A 17982-nucleotide genomic window follows, 5' to 3' on the forward strand; every position below is an offset into this window, starting at 1 on the left:
CAGGAAGGAGTTGGTGTGGGGAGGGAATGCTCAGATTGAGCAGCTGGATGACTGCAGAGATTTCAGGCGAAGGCTGAACAAGTTCCACGACTGACATCAGGAATCATCCTTTGCACAGGGAACTGGAGACAAAACTGGCTTCATTCAGGAATCATCTCAGAAAATTAAAATTTAAACCATTTGAGTGAATAGAGAATAACAAAGACAGGGGACTCAAAGTGAGGGCCTGGAGAGCATCAGTCTCTGGGCTCGGTGTGAGACATTAGAGAAGAACAGAGCCAATAGCAGAGAAACGTGGACATGAGCTTTAAAAGGAGATAAATGACGATTAAAACATGATGTCAGGTACAATATAGAATAGTAAAGGTGAATCTTGTGTCACAACATGAAGCTCAATTGTGACTGCAAGACAGGGAGACAAACTGGTACAAGACAAGTTCCACAACTGACATCAGGAATCATCCTTTGCACAGGGAACTGAAGACAAAACTGGCTTCATTCAGGAGTCAATTACATACTGAGATGGAAAGGTCACAGGAAAGGTAAGCCAAAGAAACAGTGTGCTTACTCAACTGAACATAACTATGTGAAGGCACCCAAAAGGAAAAGCTTCATTGAAACTCCTGAAAGTGTCATGGCGCAGTCCTCTCACAGGATTAAACGTACTTTACTAAAATCTGATGTCCTGCCCTCCTCTCAGCTTTGTATTGAATACAGGAGCAATCAATGTAGCCTCACTCAGCACTGAAGCCAATTCCAATTATTTGCAGGTTGCTAAGCAACCCGGCATAGCCAAAGCGTAGCCACCTTTGACTTGCCATGTTGGTGTGTCTAGCAAAATCCTCCCACTCATTTAAATCTCTGCTTTAGGTAATTTAATGTGGTTTGCAATTTGAAATTGCCAACTAACTTGAGGTTGTTGAGTAGACATGCGACAGGGATGAAAACTGCTGTTCCTGGGACGAACAGATTAGCCTTTGATCCACTTATGTCACAGTCCTCTCTTTTTTCCGAGATTGGCAGAAGTCACAATCCTTTTATAATAGCTGAAGGGAGTTGGAAGAATTCATCAAAGGCTTGCTTGCTCAAAACGTAGCAACTTGGCCCACCGAGTCCCCACTGACCCTCCAAAGAGCATCCCACCCAGATTCAGCTCCTCCCCTGACTCCATCCCCGTGATCCTGCATTTCCCATAGTTAACCCACCTAGCCTGTACACTATGGGCATGGCCAGTCCACCTGTTCTGCACATTTTTGGACTGTGGGAGGAAACCCAGAGGAAACCCACATAGACACAGGCAGAACGTACAAACTCCACATAGTAGTCACCCAGGGTTGGAATTGAATCCGGGTCCCTGTTGCTGTGGGACAGCAGTGTGAACCACTGTGCTACTGTGTCGGCCAAAAACAAAAGATCATTTCAGATGTTGAACTCCCTGAGCGGAGCCTTGCTTAACGTGAGCAATTATTAGAAGTTCAACTGTGCAGTCTGTGCTCAAATTTCAGACAATTTTCCTGTGGCTGATGATGGGCTTCTTATGGGGGGCATCAGCTAGAAAAATACCCCAAAAGTCTTGCTGAGTCACGTAATGGCAGATTATTGAATGACAGAACTACAGCTGATCTTGGCATCTTTGGTCAAGCCAAGAAGCAGAGCCATCTGACTGACTTCTGTTCGCTCCTGTTCGCTAACCAATGACCCCCTCCTGGATGATGATTGACCGGAATGTGTTGGTTGTGACGCCTCCTGTCTGTGGCTCAGTAGCTGGCTGACTCTGATGTTCACAAATGTAGACCAACCAGTGGACTGAAATACCACAGGATTACTGATGCCTGTGGAATCTCAAAGCAGTGACAGCTTGGCATCTTTGGGAAGGTCAAGAGGGAAAGAAAACTGACAGAGGTGACTGGTTGGAAGAAAAGAAAACAGTAGAGCTGCTGCGAGTGTTGTGATTGCAAGGACACATAACTGCTATCCCAACCTTTTCATTTCAAATGGATCAACCCATCTGACACTATAGCACAGAAAGGTCAACATAAGTTCATTAAACTGTGATCTGGAAATACCAAAGACAGTAGCTTCTAAGCTAATGAGTCCTCAGCTAATGAGTGTGAGCAGCTATTCAAGTACAAGACAATTAAGATGAAACATAGAAACTAGGAATAGGAGTAGGTCAACTGGCCCTTCAAGCTTGGTTTGCCATTCAATATGATCATGTCTAAACCTCTATCTCAATGCCATATTTCCACTTTCTCTCCATAACCCTGATGCTTTTAAAAATCTATAAGTTAATCTCTTTCTTTCTTGAGTATATTCAATGACTTGGCCACCACTGCTTTCTGGCGTAGAGAATTCCATAGACTTACAATCCTTTTAATGAAAAAATGTTCTCCTCTCTCAGTCCTACATTGTCTAGCCTATATCCTGAGACTGTGTCCCATGATTCTCGACTCTCCTACCCAGGGAAAACACCCTCCCTGCATCAAGTCTGTCTAGCCCTGTTGGAATTTTATAGATTTTGATCAGATTCCCTCACATCCTTCCAAATGCAAGTAAGTACAGGCCCAGTTGAACCAATTTCTCATTATAGGGTAGTTCTGCCATCGCCAGTATCAGTTTAATGAACCTGTGCTGCACTTCCTCTGTGATAAATGCATCCTTTCTTAGGTATGGAGAACAAAACAGTCCACAATGCTCTAGCTGTGGTCTCACCAAGGCCCTGTATAACTGCAGTTAGACATCCCTGAATCCGAACTCTAAACTTCTTGCAATGCAGCCCAATATACGATTCACCCTCCTCATTGCGTGTTGCACTAGACAGGCTACTTTCATTGACTGGTGTGAATCATCTCAGAAAATTAAAATTTAAACCATTTTAGAAATAATCAGTTTACAAATTTCATTTAACAGTAACTCAATACATTAAAGAAAATAATTGCTTAAATAGAAAACAATACATTAAAGAAAATAATTGCTTAAATAGAAAATGAAAATGAAAAATGCTGGAGAAACTCAGCAGGATTGGCAGCATCTGTGGGGTGGGGGGGGGGGGGGTGGATAAATGCCTTTTCATTGGACTGGAAATGTTAACTCTGTTTTTCTCTCTCCACAGACACTGCCAGACCTACTGAGTTTCTCCAGCGTTTTCTGTTTTTGTTTCAAATTTCCAGTATCTTCAGTATTTTGTTTTTATTTGATTGCTACAATATATATTATGTACTGGCAGCTATTTTAAAATACAACTCTGTGATTGTGAATACTGAGAGGTTGAATTGCTGTAATAGTTAATTATTTAACTGTTAAGTGTCAGGCATAAACCAATACCACAATCTTCAGAGTAGTGTACACCACTTAATGGACTCTTAAATGCCGTATGTTACCTCTATAATTAGTTTAGCATTGTATGCTTCAGGCGAAACCCATATTCAACAACACTATGCAAAGATGCCCCAAGGTGTTTTTACATCTTTGTGCCAATCCATCAACCAGCAGCTGTTACCAGTTTGTCACAGATGCTCCACAGTTTTAGAAAGAGGCATTAACAAAGCCAGTCATTTCATGATGAGGATTTCTGACCTGTTGCCAACAATGGGGGGATGACCAAGTTTTTGTTGCCCTCTGACTGAGCTTGGGAATTCCCAAACCACTACAAACAACCAGATTTCCATTTCTCACAAGGACTTTTTCCGCAGTGACTTGCAAGTGACTGGTCAGGGAAAAAAAAACAAAGCATTCTGTGCATCTGAAGCCCGAGAAAGGGCTGGCATTAATGTAGTGCCTTAGGCCATCCTTCGCAGCCAATGAGATCCTGTCGCAGTGTAGCCCCTGTCGTAACGTCGTCAAGACGTAGAGAAGCAATTGGTGCACGATTAGTCTCGCAAGTAGCAAGTAGACTAATGACCAGATTGTGTCTATAATTGGTTGAGGATTTAAATATTGCCAAGACTCTGTGGGTACATCCCTTTTCTTTGAATAGTGCCAGAGGATCTTTTATGTTCATCTGAAAGGGTAGACAGAGCCTTGGTTTAATGTCACATTTGATATGACCTCAACAGGAAGCAATGGTCCCTCACAACTGCACTGGTGAATTGGCCTAAATTTCATGCCCAAGTCATTGGAATTAAACCCATGGTCTTCTGACTCGGAGTGAGAGTGCTATTAGTGAGCAAAGGCTGCCACTTCAGAGTTATATTACAGATATGAGACTGACTAGTCGCAATGCCATGAAGACGTGCTAGAATTACAAATGTTCTTACTTATCCTTTTATTGCATTTCCATCAATATCAAATTCTAACTCTAATAGTGCACTGAAGTGCTACAGAAGGATCTCCAAAAAGTTCTGTCCCCCTTTAAAAAATTTTTCAATGACTAGTGTAAACCCAGGCTCATACTTCCAAATACATAAAATGAATGAAATCCCATCTTAGCTCTGTGCACAGCTCACCACACTTCAAAGCAAACCTTCTGCCAAATGTAAGGTGTCACTTGTGCTTTTGTATCCAATATCCAGCAATTTGTACAAAGTGGTCTGAGTACATAAACTTTAAATCCAGCTTCCCATCACCAGGTTGCACTGCAGCTTCTCTTGGTGTGGGCCCCATTACTTGGATTCATTGACAATTGTTCTGGTGTCCAGCCGTAAACTGGCTTCCCAGTAGCAAACAAATGGAAAATGGGCCTATCTGATCCAATATTAAAGGACCGATCTTCATAGAAGGCATTACCAAAGGCTTACGATAGGGTTGGTTATCACATCCAGAAGACGGCAGAGGGACAGAAAGTGCACTCAGATGAACTTGGCATTCAATCTTTAAACTATACACAGTGGTCTGTAGCCTTGGTGCTTTTAATGATTTTTTGTTTGCATTTTGACAGAACTCAAACTAGTTGGAAAATCAAGTTCTCATTGACAGCTAAGCATGTCAATCTGCTGAGATTGCCCTGTTTCGCCTTTCCACCCTGATAGGTTACTGGCACCAAAGTAGGGCAGAGGACAACTTGAATGTTGTCAGTCGTCATTGTTCCTGAAATGCCTTGGGCATTCATTTTGAAATGGATCGCTCAACTTAAATTGGTAAAAGGTTGCAAATCATTCAAACATGCTTTGTCACGTGTCCACCGAGGGTGCAGGGAAAATAAAACAGCTGGCAAAATGCAAAGGGAGGCAGTAAGAAATGGGAAGGGGAGCTCATGGGCAGGTCATGAAATAGGACCAAGTTACCATGGCTTCGGGAGGTGGTAGAGACAAAGAAATTGCAGATTCTGGAATCCAAGCTAGACAAGCAGGCGGCGGGAAGTACACAGCAAGCTAGGCAAGAGGTGTTAGCAGGGTCTGTGCACCAAGACACCTTCCACCATCACAGCAATACCTGACTGGTGGCAGCTCCTGTGCTGTGGAAATGGCCATAGGATGTCGGATAGGATACAACAGAAAATGACACACATTAAAAACGATCTCAGATTATAAAACCCTACTAGTTGCCGAGGAGAACAGGCCTAAGCATGTTGTAACTTCATTGCGATTTATGTTAAATTCTCACTCGCTATTATGGGCTACCATTGGCTCTATGGTCTAACACTCCAGCTGGGTACAAAATCATTCTGCAACTTGCAATTGAAAGCTTCAATGGAACAAGGGAAAAGATGCTCTATCAATGACTAATGAAAGAAATTCAAGACAGTGTCAAATTGAATGAACAAGCATAGAATTCCACAAAAATGTGTCAGAGGATTGAGTAGAATATAAAGAACAGCAAAGAATGATTAAAAAAAACCTAGTTTATCTGCTGCAAATGCACTTGAACAGGAAGTTGTTAACGTTGATTATCATCATGTTCCTATACCTCAACGGAAACAGAAACAGAAGGGGTGAGCCTTTTGATGCTCCCTCTCTCTTGCCACTCTGCTGACTGTTCCCCTTTCTGCCACTGAAATCCCACTAGCCTTATGGTTGCCCCAAGCCCATTGCCCCAGTTGGAGGAGGCATTGGGGTGACCACATCTGGCATACTGTATATAGTTTTGACGTCCTTACTTAAGAAGGGATATCAATGCATTTGAAGCAGTTGAGAGAAGTTTCTGATTCCTGTGATGGGGAGGTTATTTTATGAGGAAAGCTTTGACATTGGAATTGAGAAAAATGAGGTGTGATCTTAATGAAACACACAAGGTCCTGAGGAGAAATAGACAGGGTGGAAACTGAAAGGATGTTTCCTCTCATGGGATGGACTACAATGAGAATACAAACTTTAAAAATAAAGGGTGGACCATTTAAGATGGAAATGAGGATAACGGTTCTCTGTCAGACTTGAGAGTCTTTGTATCTCTTTTACCCAGAGAGTGAAGGAGGCAAGGTCAGTCAATATTTTTAAGGCAGAGGCAAATTTGTTTTGTCTAACAAGGGGGTCAAAGGGTATCAGGAGTAGACAAGAATGTGGAGTTGTAGGCTGGCCATGATGTTTTGAATACAAGAGTAGACATAAAGGGCCAATAAATGTGCTTACTTAGCCTTTTATCGCATTTCCATCAATATCAAATTCTAACTCTAATAGTGCACTGAAGTGCTACAGAAGGATCTCCCAAAAGTTCTGTCCCCCTTTAAAAGATCTTTTTCAGTGCTGAGAGTAAATCCAGGTTCATACTTGTTCCATGTAAGCTCATGTCACACCTGCAAAGCTCTTTATAAATGAGTCATGACATACAGGATCAGTCATAGTTTAGATGTATCTGTCACTGTGGATATGTTTCTTGAACTTACATCTCAAGACTACCAATCAGTTTGCATAATAAATAGTTCAGAAAGGCATGAACTATGGGGAAAAGTCAAAACTATTAACCATAGAGTTCTAAGGACAGACAGTGTGCTTACCTTTTATATTAGGAGTGGAAAGAACGGGGAAATGTAATGTTATATAACCTCCATAAACTCTGTACCAAAACCATTCAGTTCTTATATTTGGTTACCATTCTGTTTCACTCCATCACAGATTTACAGACAACTATCGTGCATCTAATTACCTCTTATACTGTTCACTCTTCATCTCAGATGCTTGCGAACTTGAATGAGCTCCTGGTCTCCAAACAGTTCAATTGTAGAACTCTTATCCGAACATTGAAACCTCTCCGTGACAATGTCCAGACCTATGTCTGTAACTTCTGTCAATTTTACAGTCCTCTCCTAAAACTGTGTTGCTCCTGATCTGGTCATTTGTGCATTCTCCACTTCTAAGTATCATTTACATTCATCTCTTCCACAGTCTAGTCACTAAGTTACACAAATTTCTCCTTAAACCATCCCACCTCTCTCTCTCTCTCTCTCTTCTCCTTTATGGTCTGCACACTTTGATCAGCTTTCCAAGATCTCCTTCTTTAGGTCAGTGTCAATTTTCAGCCAATTACGCTTTTGTGCTGCATCTTGCAGTGTCTAACCGTGTGAAAGTTGCAATGCTAAAGTGAACACAAGTTAGTCTTTTCCATGGGACCCCTACTGGAAAAGTGTGCCATACAGCCGGCAGTTTAACATAAGTTTCTTCTCTGTCTTTATCACACCAATCCATCCTATAGTCCATCACACCATTGCCTATCAGCCTGAGAACAGCATACTTTCTGGAGGATGCAATTTGTGAGTATGCTGAGGCAGAAGCCGCTGATCAAAAACCCAGTGATAGCAAGTGACATTGGCAATAAGAGGAACAGGAATCTGTTCCCGAGGTCACCACCCAACCCTTTACTTTGAGAGGTACAGCCAAGTAATTACCTTGGCCTGATGCAACAGAGCACTTTGTTGAAACCCCAGCTGGCCAGCTCGGTCATAGTAATCGGCCTCACCGAGTGACTTGATAAACAAGAACAAGCTAGAACGTTGGAGAGCTTATAGAGAGAATTCCAAAGTGCTGGCCACATTAATCAATCAATCATTTACTCAATTGGCAGGTAACCACATTGGTTGATACTGTGGCTGATTCCATGCAGTCAGGCAGGAGCTAGGGCAGAACAGTTGAGAAAGTGAGTGAGATATCGGCAGGCAATGCCATCTCTATGATGCGAGGTGATTTCAGCTTTGTAACTAGCCCACTATTGACAGACAACACCAAAGGTACCAGTTGTACCAATTAGTTCCAGATATTAGATGTGTTAACGGTCTGAAAATAAGGTCAGTGGCATGATGGTAAGTTTGGGAAGGTTGACTGGGATCATTTCCTTGGCATGTCTTCTTTCATCTGCTACTTTAAGCTTCAGTCACTTCTTTGAGTGTTTTGAAATCAATTCTCCTCCTCCATTTTAATTTGACCTTTTAATTAACATGGCATTTGCTATCAGACTGGATGACTATCAGATGTCCTCTGTCTGCCAGCACAAACAATGAAAGTTTGTGTTGTCTGAGTTCCCTTTTCATGTTATCTCTTTCTCGGCCAATTTCAGTTTTTGTAAATGCTTCACTTAAAGTCAGCATTCCTACAAACTGGTAGACAGCACTTGCTATTTTAAGTTGCACTCTGATTGTGCAATGACAGATTAAACTTTGCTAATAAATAACCACATCCAAAAAAAACCAAAGCATTTCATAAGGATGCTCCCAAAATACAATGCAACAGTAAACAATTACTGTCAAACTTTAAAAAGGCCATGCAAACCAGTAAAGAATGGACAAGTAGGTTTGTTTTCATTTGAAGGAACAGGGGTGAGGAAGACATGACAGAGGTGTTTTAAATTATGTAGCGTAAATGTAAAGATAATATTTTCAATTAGAGGAAGAGCATGATTAGATACCATCTATATAAGATAGTTACCAAGATATCCAATAAGGAAGTCTAAAGAAAATTCTTTATCCAAAGTGTGGTGAATCATGTGCAACTTGCTGCCACAGGGACTGATTTAAGAGATCAGTATTGATGTGTTTTGGGGGGAAATTAGACAAGTGGGAGAGAGAGAGAAGAGAATAGGACATCATCGTGATAGTTTTAGCTGAAAGAAGATGAAAGCAACCTCGTGGAATCACTGCATAGACTGCTTGGACCAAATGGTCTGTTTCTGTGACTTGTATCCTAATTCTAAAATAAAACTCTGCCTTTTAAAACATCCATACTTACAGCCTCACTTCTCTACTGGAGAATAGAGCACTGTGTGGCATCATGCTAAATGGACAGAGGATCATTTGTACTCTTCTTAATGTACACACTTTGTGTTAATTATTTGACATCATTGGCTAGGCAAGGGTAATTTGGACCCACCTGAAAACAAAGTGCGCAGAGGAATTGGCACAGATCCCGAAAAATTGGCCATTGCCAGAATTCTGGATTCCCTTGAGCACTGCACTAGAGTTGTATTCAAATCTCTAGAGTGGGAATTGAATCCACAACTTTCCGATTCCGAAGCAAATTCTGCTTCAGAACTGTGCTGCCCTCTGAGCGACAGCTGATGCTCTGAATGTTGCCTGCACTGACCTGCAACATCAATAAAGATGACCTACTTCAATATTTTCCTTTCTTTTTGCAGCTCCACATTTCAAGGCACCAGTGAATTGCTCAGAACTTAATCAAATTGCTTTGAAACTGGTCATCAATATTCTCCAATCTGCTTATTCTTGAAAAGGCTTTGATCACATTCTCATGAAGCACAGTCTTTGTTCATTCCAGAACAATTAATCAACTTTGTCATAAGCAAAGCAGCTTTGGTGAACCTAAACTAGAGTTTTGAACTAAAGTGTATCTTTGTACCCTGCACACGCTAAGGCACAAGTACGGCACTACAGTAAGTAAGAATGTTTTGTTAATTTGCACAATTTGGGCGGCATGGTGGCTCAGTGGTTAGCACTGCTGCCTCACAGTGCCAGAGACCTGGGTTCAATTCCCGCCTCGGGCATCTGTCTGTGTGGAGTTTGCACATTCTCCCCGTGTCTGCATGGGTTTCCTCCGGGTGCTCCGGTTTCCTCCCACAGTCCAAAAATGTGCAGGTTAGGTGAATTGGCCATGCTAAATTGCCTGTAGTGTTAGGTGTAGGGGTAAATGTAGGCAATTGGGTCTGGATGGGTTGCTCTTCGGAGGGTGGATGTGGACTTGTTGGGCCGAAGGGCCTGTTTCCACACTGGAAGTAATCTAATCTAAACAAAAATGTGAAAAATCATGAGCAAACCGGCATTCGTTGTTTATACAGAACTCGCCTGAGAAACTGATGGCAAGCAACCATCTTAATCCATTGGTAGCAATTCGATAAAGCTATCAGTGAAATGCTGGGCAACATCAGAGGGATGTAAGTGCCAATCATTGATGTGAGACTGGAGTCACACATGGGTCAGATCAGGTGAGGGAAGGCAAGTGAGTTGAATTTTTACAGCAATCCACAGCGTCATGGTCACTTTTATCCTCATGGTCAGCCTCATCACCCATTCCAGTTGCCTGCCACCTCAACACATCACTGTGTTCCCTGACCAACATCTCTTGCTTACAGTGCAAGCTGGGAGAACAGCAACTCATTTTCCGTTTGGGAACTCAACAGTCTTCTGGACACGATATTGAGTTCAACAATTTTAGGGCTGGACACGTGTCCTTAGCCAAACTCACACATACCAGGCCTTGTTATCACATAGTCTTCTAGTACATAAAATCCATTGGTAGCCATGAATTATCCCCATTAGTAGCTACTCATTCTCCTAGGCTGATCGTTATCTACTCCATGTAGTCCAAGTCTTCTCTCTCTTTGGGCTCTATCCCCACCTATTGTTTATTCTTTATCCTCACACATCTTCTGCATAAAATAAACATTTTTCTTGCTACCATCAGTTCTGAGGAAGGGTCACTAGACCTGAAATGTTAATTCTGATTTCTCTCCACAGATGCTGCCAGATCTGCTGAGCTTTTCCAGCAATTTCTGTTTTTGTTGCTCATGAGTCACTTTTACTGGTAGCCTCTTTCTATTTGATAATTTTTTTTAAAAATCAAGCTGTCATGATGGGATTTGAAGTCATGTTATCTTGATTATAGGCCTTGTCAAATATGCAGAATATGGGGGTGCAGCGCTAGAAGATCTTGTGCAGATGGAAAAAGAAATTCGCCAAATTGTATTTTTTATCTGTTCTCCTCCCGCCAAACTTTCAAGTACTATCTCTGCAAATCATTTCATTCCCATTCTACTGGTTCAAAAAAACATACTTGCAACATCACACCTAAAGATATCAAAATAGCCAATGGAATGTCATTTTAAAACATCCAGCACCCAAAATTTTTCAACACTTTTACTTTCTGGAATAGTTATTGATGGGCAATTTATTTCTTTCCCATTCTGCTTTTGACTAAAGCAAGGACACGAGTTGATAAAACATATTGAACTGCTCTGGTCATAATAGGTAAGTTAGTATTTCTAAAACATGCAAAACTGTTTGCACCTAGCACTGTGTCAAAATGACATGTTGAGCCTTTTTCCACTCAAGAGGGAAATCAGGGGAACTTCTGGTCAGAAACATACATCACCAGAACCCAGAGATGATATGCAGTCCTTTCATACAGGACATTTATCAACTTTCTCATCTGTGACGGGTGCAAGACTTGCAGGGTCAGAAAGATGGGAGAAAAATGCAACAAATCACATCTGCAAAAATATTGCCAATAAATAAAAAAGAAATCTACAGTATTGATCACAACAAACACTCTCTTTCTCAACTGTCTCATTATTTATTGCCCCTTTAATATTTTTGTAACCTCCCCAGACTTTCATATGAATGTCACTTTTTCACCGACGACCTGTGGACACTTTCTCATTGCCATCCCTCTAACTCGTTTTTTAATCCTATAAATCCTTTCTCCCATCTTTTTTTCTCCATCAGCCTTTCTTAAAGAATGACTTCTTTTCAAAACTAAACCTGGTCAGGACCTAGTTACTGGAAACATCATGAGGATGTTTGTGGAACAATTCCTGCACCAGTTTCCATGGGAATCTTCTGAGTGAAGAGCTGAATAGAATTATGGTGATATTCTGTGGAAAATGGATATTCTGAGGCATCGTAGAGTCAAACAGCACGGAAACAGACCGTTCAGTCCAACTCAGCTGACCAGGTTTCCCAAATTAAACTAATCTCATTTGCCTGCAATTTGCCCATATCCCTCGAAACATTTCCTATTCATGTACCTGTCTAAACGTCCTTTAAATGTTGTAACTGTAGCTGCATCTACCACTTCCTCGAGCAGTTCATTCCACAAATGAACCACCCTCTGTGTGAAAATGTTGCCCCTCAGGTCCCTTTTAAATCCTTCTCCTCTCACCTTAAATTATGCCCTCTAGTTTTGAACTCGCCAAACCTAGGGAAAGGATCTTTGCCATTCACCTTATCCATACCCCTCATAAACTTTAATAAAATCACCCCTTTATTCTCCAGTGAGATTGTCCCAGCCTATCAGCCTCTTCTTGGGACTCAAATCTTCCAGTCCCAGTAGCATCCTTGTCAATCTTTTCAGCACCCTCTCCAATATTTTCTCCCAATAAATGCCAGTGTCCAACTTCAATACCTTTATAAATATATCCATTCTGCGAATAAACGCCAGCCTCGACTGGTAGACAAGCAAAATACAGCCTCCACTTGCAACAAATAGACATTAAGAACAATATAATTTATTATATATGTGGACTATTCTTTTAGGCAGAATTAATTTGGAGACAGAATGCTGCTGTTGCTGTTATCTTGGACAGGTCAATGATTACCAACCTTCAAATCCTGCCCTTGAGGAAACTGAAGGCGTCACTCAGTTACCAGTCTGACATCTCAGTCGACTCCCTGACAATGAAGAAAGGGTTTTAACAGGAGAAAACACAAAGGTGCCCTGTATCGCATAGCAGTTATGCTGAAGGGTAAGTCAACTAAAACTTTTGACTGCATCCACCCAATGCTTTGTTCAATTCGGCGCAGGACTGGAGTGCTCTTATTCCCTTTGGTGTTAATTTTCTCTGGCACAGTGAAGAAATATCAATATGAGGGAGAACTGAGTTATTGATGCATTCTTAAGAAGAGGACTCAGGTTGAAATGTTTCCTCCTGAATCAGAGTTAACCTGGAGTTAGGATGATCAACTAAAGTGGATGTGCGTGCAGCTACAAATTTTCACCGACTATTCCTCCTGTTTTTAACCATGAAATTCAAAATCTAGGATGTACAGGCGGTGGAACTTATTGGACAGCTCCTTAAGCACACAGAAAGAGACACTTACTGACACTGGTGCCCGGTGGTAAAATTAACTTGTCGTGCTTTTTGGATAAGTGTGTGAAACTGAGTAAAGATTGACTTGTGGACCCAGATTTCCCCAATCAGGAATGGACATCTCATTTTTTTCCTGGTCGAACAAAAAAATGGTTTTAATCCTCAAACGTTTCCAGGGAGCTTAAGTGAATTGAAACACTGGTTAATTACCCCAAGGAAATTTCAACCTGCCGGCCAATTTCTTTGCACTGGGACTTGCAACTATTGCAATGGCTGTCTTTCTATCGGAAAAGCTGGGCTCTGGTGTTCTCCTCTTTCAACTGATGGTCAGATGTTTAACAGCCAACACCATACAACTCCTTGTGAGCTCCCTTTAGCAGATCGAACTAACATTTCTTATAACTTTTAAACGTAAATTCAAATAATGCTGGTATTACTAATGTTGATCTGGCCTAGTGCACACCCTGTGTGATGAAATCTGTATGCCTCTGTCTAAGTTTTTTTCACCCTATGATCTGTCTGTCCTTGCTTACTACGATCTGCCTGTACAGCTGGTAAACAAAGCTTTTCACTGCATTTAGGTACATATGGCAATAAATACATCAAATTAAATCAGCTATTTTCTTCATATTTCCTCATGTCCCACTCACCCCACCCCATGACCTGCCCCCCACTCCACCCTCATATTGCACATGATTCATTTCTTTTTCAAAATGGCTTTATTATGAATGCTGAGTTGAATTCCAAGAAAGGCTAACACACATAGTTCAACAGGGGACAGTTGTCATTTTGCAGAGGATTGACATTTTTATTACCTTGTAGTAAGTTATTCTTTCACGGATGTGGCTTATCAAATATTTCTACTTATATGAACAAGGATAGAAGTGTGAAGTGGATGAAAACATTTGATATGATAAATATCTGCGGCTTCACAGCCCGTGAATAAAAAGAATGACTAAGCTTACCTGTGAAGGAATCTATATTGTTTCAATCAATGATTCCTTGTGATAATGTGTTTCACATTCTAACTACTCAATGTCAAGTAGAGATTCTGAAGAAGGGTCACTGGACCTGAAATGTTAACTCTGATTTCTCTCCACAGATGCTGCCAGATCTACTGAGTGTTTCAAGCAACTTTGACTCACAGAATCCCTACAGTGTGAAAGCAGGTCATCCAGCCAATCAAGTCCAAACTGACCCCCTGATGGACATCCCACCCAGACGCACTCCATCCCTGTAATCTTGCATTACCCATAGTTAATCCACCTAGCCTGCAAACTAAGGGCAACTTAGCATGACCAATCCACTTAACCTGCATATCTTTGGACTGTGGAAGGAAACTAGAGGAACCACACATAGACATGGGGAGATGTGAAATCTCTACATATACAGTCACTTGAGGGTGGAATCGAATCTGGGTCCCTGGCACTGTGAGGCAGCAGTGTTAACCACTGAACCACTGTGCTACCCCATACATCTGTTTTTGTTTTTGTAACCCATTGTTAAAGCTTGTTTTGCATGTCCAATTAGATTTATTAGTTGCTGTGTATTAATTGTGGTTCCTAATCCTGCTTGCCATTTACTTATCAGGTACCCGACAGGCAATATTAATGGCAGAGATCAACACAGCGTTACTCACACCAAGATTTAACAGACCACTGCTCGAGCACAGAACTTAGTTTAACTATTACAATGAACTGACAGTGATCTCCAAGATTATGATCTGACTTGACAGAGTAGATGTAGAAGACATAATTCTAGACAAAATTATGAATCATAAGTTATGAACCATAAATATAAGATGGCATTAATAGAATAGGGAATTCAGAAGAAACTTTAGAGTGTTTTGAATAGTAACAATTAATTTTTAATTACAGCTCAGAGCAATCTATCCTCCAAATCAGGAAGTTCAAATCCCACATCAGAATCTAAACTAACAGTCCAGTATCACTACTGAAGGAATGAAGCATTTTTATTTTTACTGATATCCTCTTTCTATTTAATCATTTTTTTTAGAAATTCAAGCTGTCAGTGATGGGATTTGAAGTCATGTTATCTGGATTATAGGTCTTGTTAAATAGGCAGAATATGGGAGTGGATCTCACCTTTTGAGTGAGACTTTACAATTACATTAGATTTCCTACAGTGTGGAAACAGGCCCTTCAGCCCAACCAGTCCACACTGACCCTCCGAAGAGTAACCCACCCAAACCCACTTCCCTCTGACTAATGCACCTAACGCTATGGCCAATTTAGCATGGCCAATTCACCTGACCTGCACATCTTCGGACTGTGGGAGGAAACCCATGCAGACACGGGGAGAATGTGCAAACTCCACACAGGCAGTCATCCAAGACTGGAATTGAACCTGGGACCCTGGTGCTGTGAGGCAGCAGTGCTAACCACTGAGCCACCATGCCACCCCAAACAGAGTCCATTCGATCCTGTCAGGTGGACAAAAAAGATCATATGGTGCTATTCAGAAAATTAAAGATCTCCCAGAGAATAGTTACGCTTCAGCTAACAGCTAATGAGTACATGATCTGATGAATACTTCGCTGTTTTGTGTGTTACTTGTGCGCAATTTGTCTGTGCTGTTTTCTACAATAGTGGTACATTTTACAGATGACTGTCATGGAAGACATAACATAAATGCACATTAATCTTTATTTTCTTCCATCTCAGGTGGGATGAAAACTTTGGAGACAGTACCTCATCAATCGAAAGTGCCATCACAAATGGATCATGTTTGCCCTCTTCGCCTTGACTGTTGACCATATGGACTGGAAACTCTCCATCATAAATTGCTGTCCAACCTACTTTTTCTAACATTGACCAGACAGAATCTTCTACCCCATGGTGAAGAATGGGTTTCCCCTAATCGCCAGAATGGCCCCTTTAACCAGAAATGTGTTCCAGTCCTTTGCAGAACTCCTTTGTGTTCAGTTAAATATTCATTTACTGGGGGCAAAGACTTTGCGCCATTCAGTAATCAACTTTAATAGCACAACAGTTAGAACACAACCAACGTCAGTATTGATGTTTACAATATGAATGCAATAGTATTAGCAGTTCTATTAAAGAATGGCTGCAAAGCTCATCGTCTGTGATTAATTAATGTTGATCTTGTATATTAAAAGTAAATGGACCGACAGGAACATTTCAATGGAATCAGTTTTCATGCTGGCAGGAAGTTGGGTTGGACAGTGTTCATTGCTAGGAACTGACACCATATCTAGCTCAGCTGACAGTACTGCAAGTCTGCTCTCCTCTGAAGCCTCTGGGAAGCTGTGCATACATAATGGACAGCATTGATTTAATTCATAGGCATCCCATGCCTATCACATGAAACTGTGGATAATTTCGGGATTAGCAGCAGTCAGTAAAATCAATTTGTATCTGTTCGGTGCCTTCAAAGTAGTGAAATGACACAAGACTTCCCAGTTTCAGAAAGCAAATGCAGAGGAGACATTTGGGGGTGGGAGAGGGGTGGGGAATGAATTATGCTTTGCTCAAAGAGATAGAGCTTCATAACTACTTCAGAGGAACAGCTAGAACCAGAGACGTTAGGGAAACCAGAGAATGGGATCATAAAATGCTTACAGCACAGAATGTGGCCATTCAGCCTGACGTATCTGTGCTGATTCCCCGCAACAGCAACTCAGTTATTCTCAATTCGGGCCTCTAACCCATGCCCCTGTAATCCAGCTCATCAAATAATTATCCAAATCCCTTTCGGAAACCCACAACCAAATCTTTATCGACTGCAACTGGACATAATCACAGATGGAGACCATCTGGCCCTATTGTGTCTGCACTGGTTCTCCTGAGAAGCAATTCATCTTGTTCTACTCTACGAACCTACTTCCCATAGGCTGGCACACTCTTCCTGCTCACATAATGATCCATTTCTCTCTTGAATGTGTCTCCACCACATTCTCAGACAGCGCATTCTAGATCCTAACAGCTCACTTCATGTAAAGCATTTCTCTTAATGTTGCCGTTGCCTCTTTTGTCCATTACTTTGAATCTAGTAGGCACTAGTTGACCTTAAGCCACTGAAGGCACAGGAGCTAATGGCAGGACAATTGAAATTGAAGGTGCTCAAATAGCCAAATTAAAAAAGCCTAGCATCCCCGGATTGGAGGACAGCGTTAGGGAAGGGCAAAACCAAAGAGGGATTTGAAATCAGGAAGGTGATTTTGAAACTGAGAGAAATGTAGATCAGGTAGAGTTAAGGGTGAACATTACTTAGAGCAATTAAGGGAAGAGTAACAGAGTTTTGAATCATTTCAAATGTTACAAGCAGTGAGTGAGAGGGACATACAGGCCAAAGCTCCTCAGATACTATAGAGTGTAATCAGTGAGGTGCTAAGGGTAGAAAGGTGGGCTTTGTTAGAAGTTCTAGAAATCTGTTGGCAGCTATGCATTGGAATAAAGACACAAAGCAAGTTCTGAGGGCAGGTGAAACTGAGACCATTGCTGGCTGCGTGTTCGGGGAATTTCTGAGGCTGAAGGAACTTGTGTTACAACTTGTGTTAAAACTGTGTTAGACCGGATTACAAATTCAGAGCAGTTTAGATAGGGTAGCTAGTTGTTAGGCACATCCATGACCCATCTTAGCGAGGCAGACACCTCGTGATAATTGCGAAAGCAAGTTGCCGGAGAAGTTTCTCAGGAGTCTGAGAGCGTGGCAGGGAAATGAAGACAAAAACGGAAAGGGCAAATTCCTTTTACAGCGCTCCTGGCCTCTCAAGGAATTGTCAACTCGTATCTCCCACCGAGCAGCAAGCCCAGAAAT

At 41.5% G+C, this 17982-nt stretch overlaps 1 protein-coding gene across 2 annotated transcripts in view; it reads right to left on the bottom strand.

Moving 5' to 3' along the window:
• Positions 1-17982, bottom strand: part of si:ch211-26b3.4 (connector enhancer of kinase suppressor of ras 2) — a 576848-nt gene that overhangs the window by 126626 nt on the left and 432240 nt on the right. The gene's annotated exons all lie outside the window — the stretch shown is intronic.

The sequence above is a fragment of the Chiloscyllium plagiosum genome, chromosome 15, assembly GCF_004010195.1.
Source record: "Chiloscyllium plagiosum isolate BGI_BamShark_2017 chromosome 15, ASM401019v2, whole genome shotgun sequence".
Classification (NCBI taxonomy): domain Eukaryota; kingdom Metazoa; phylum Chordata; class Chondrichthyes; order Orectolobiformes; family Hemiscylliidae; genus Chiloscyllium; species Chiloscyllium plagiosum.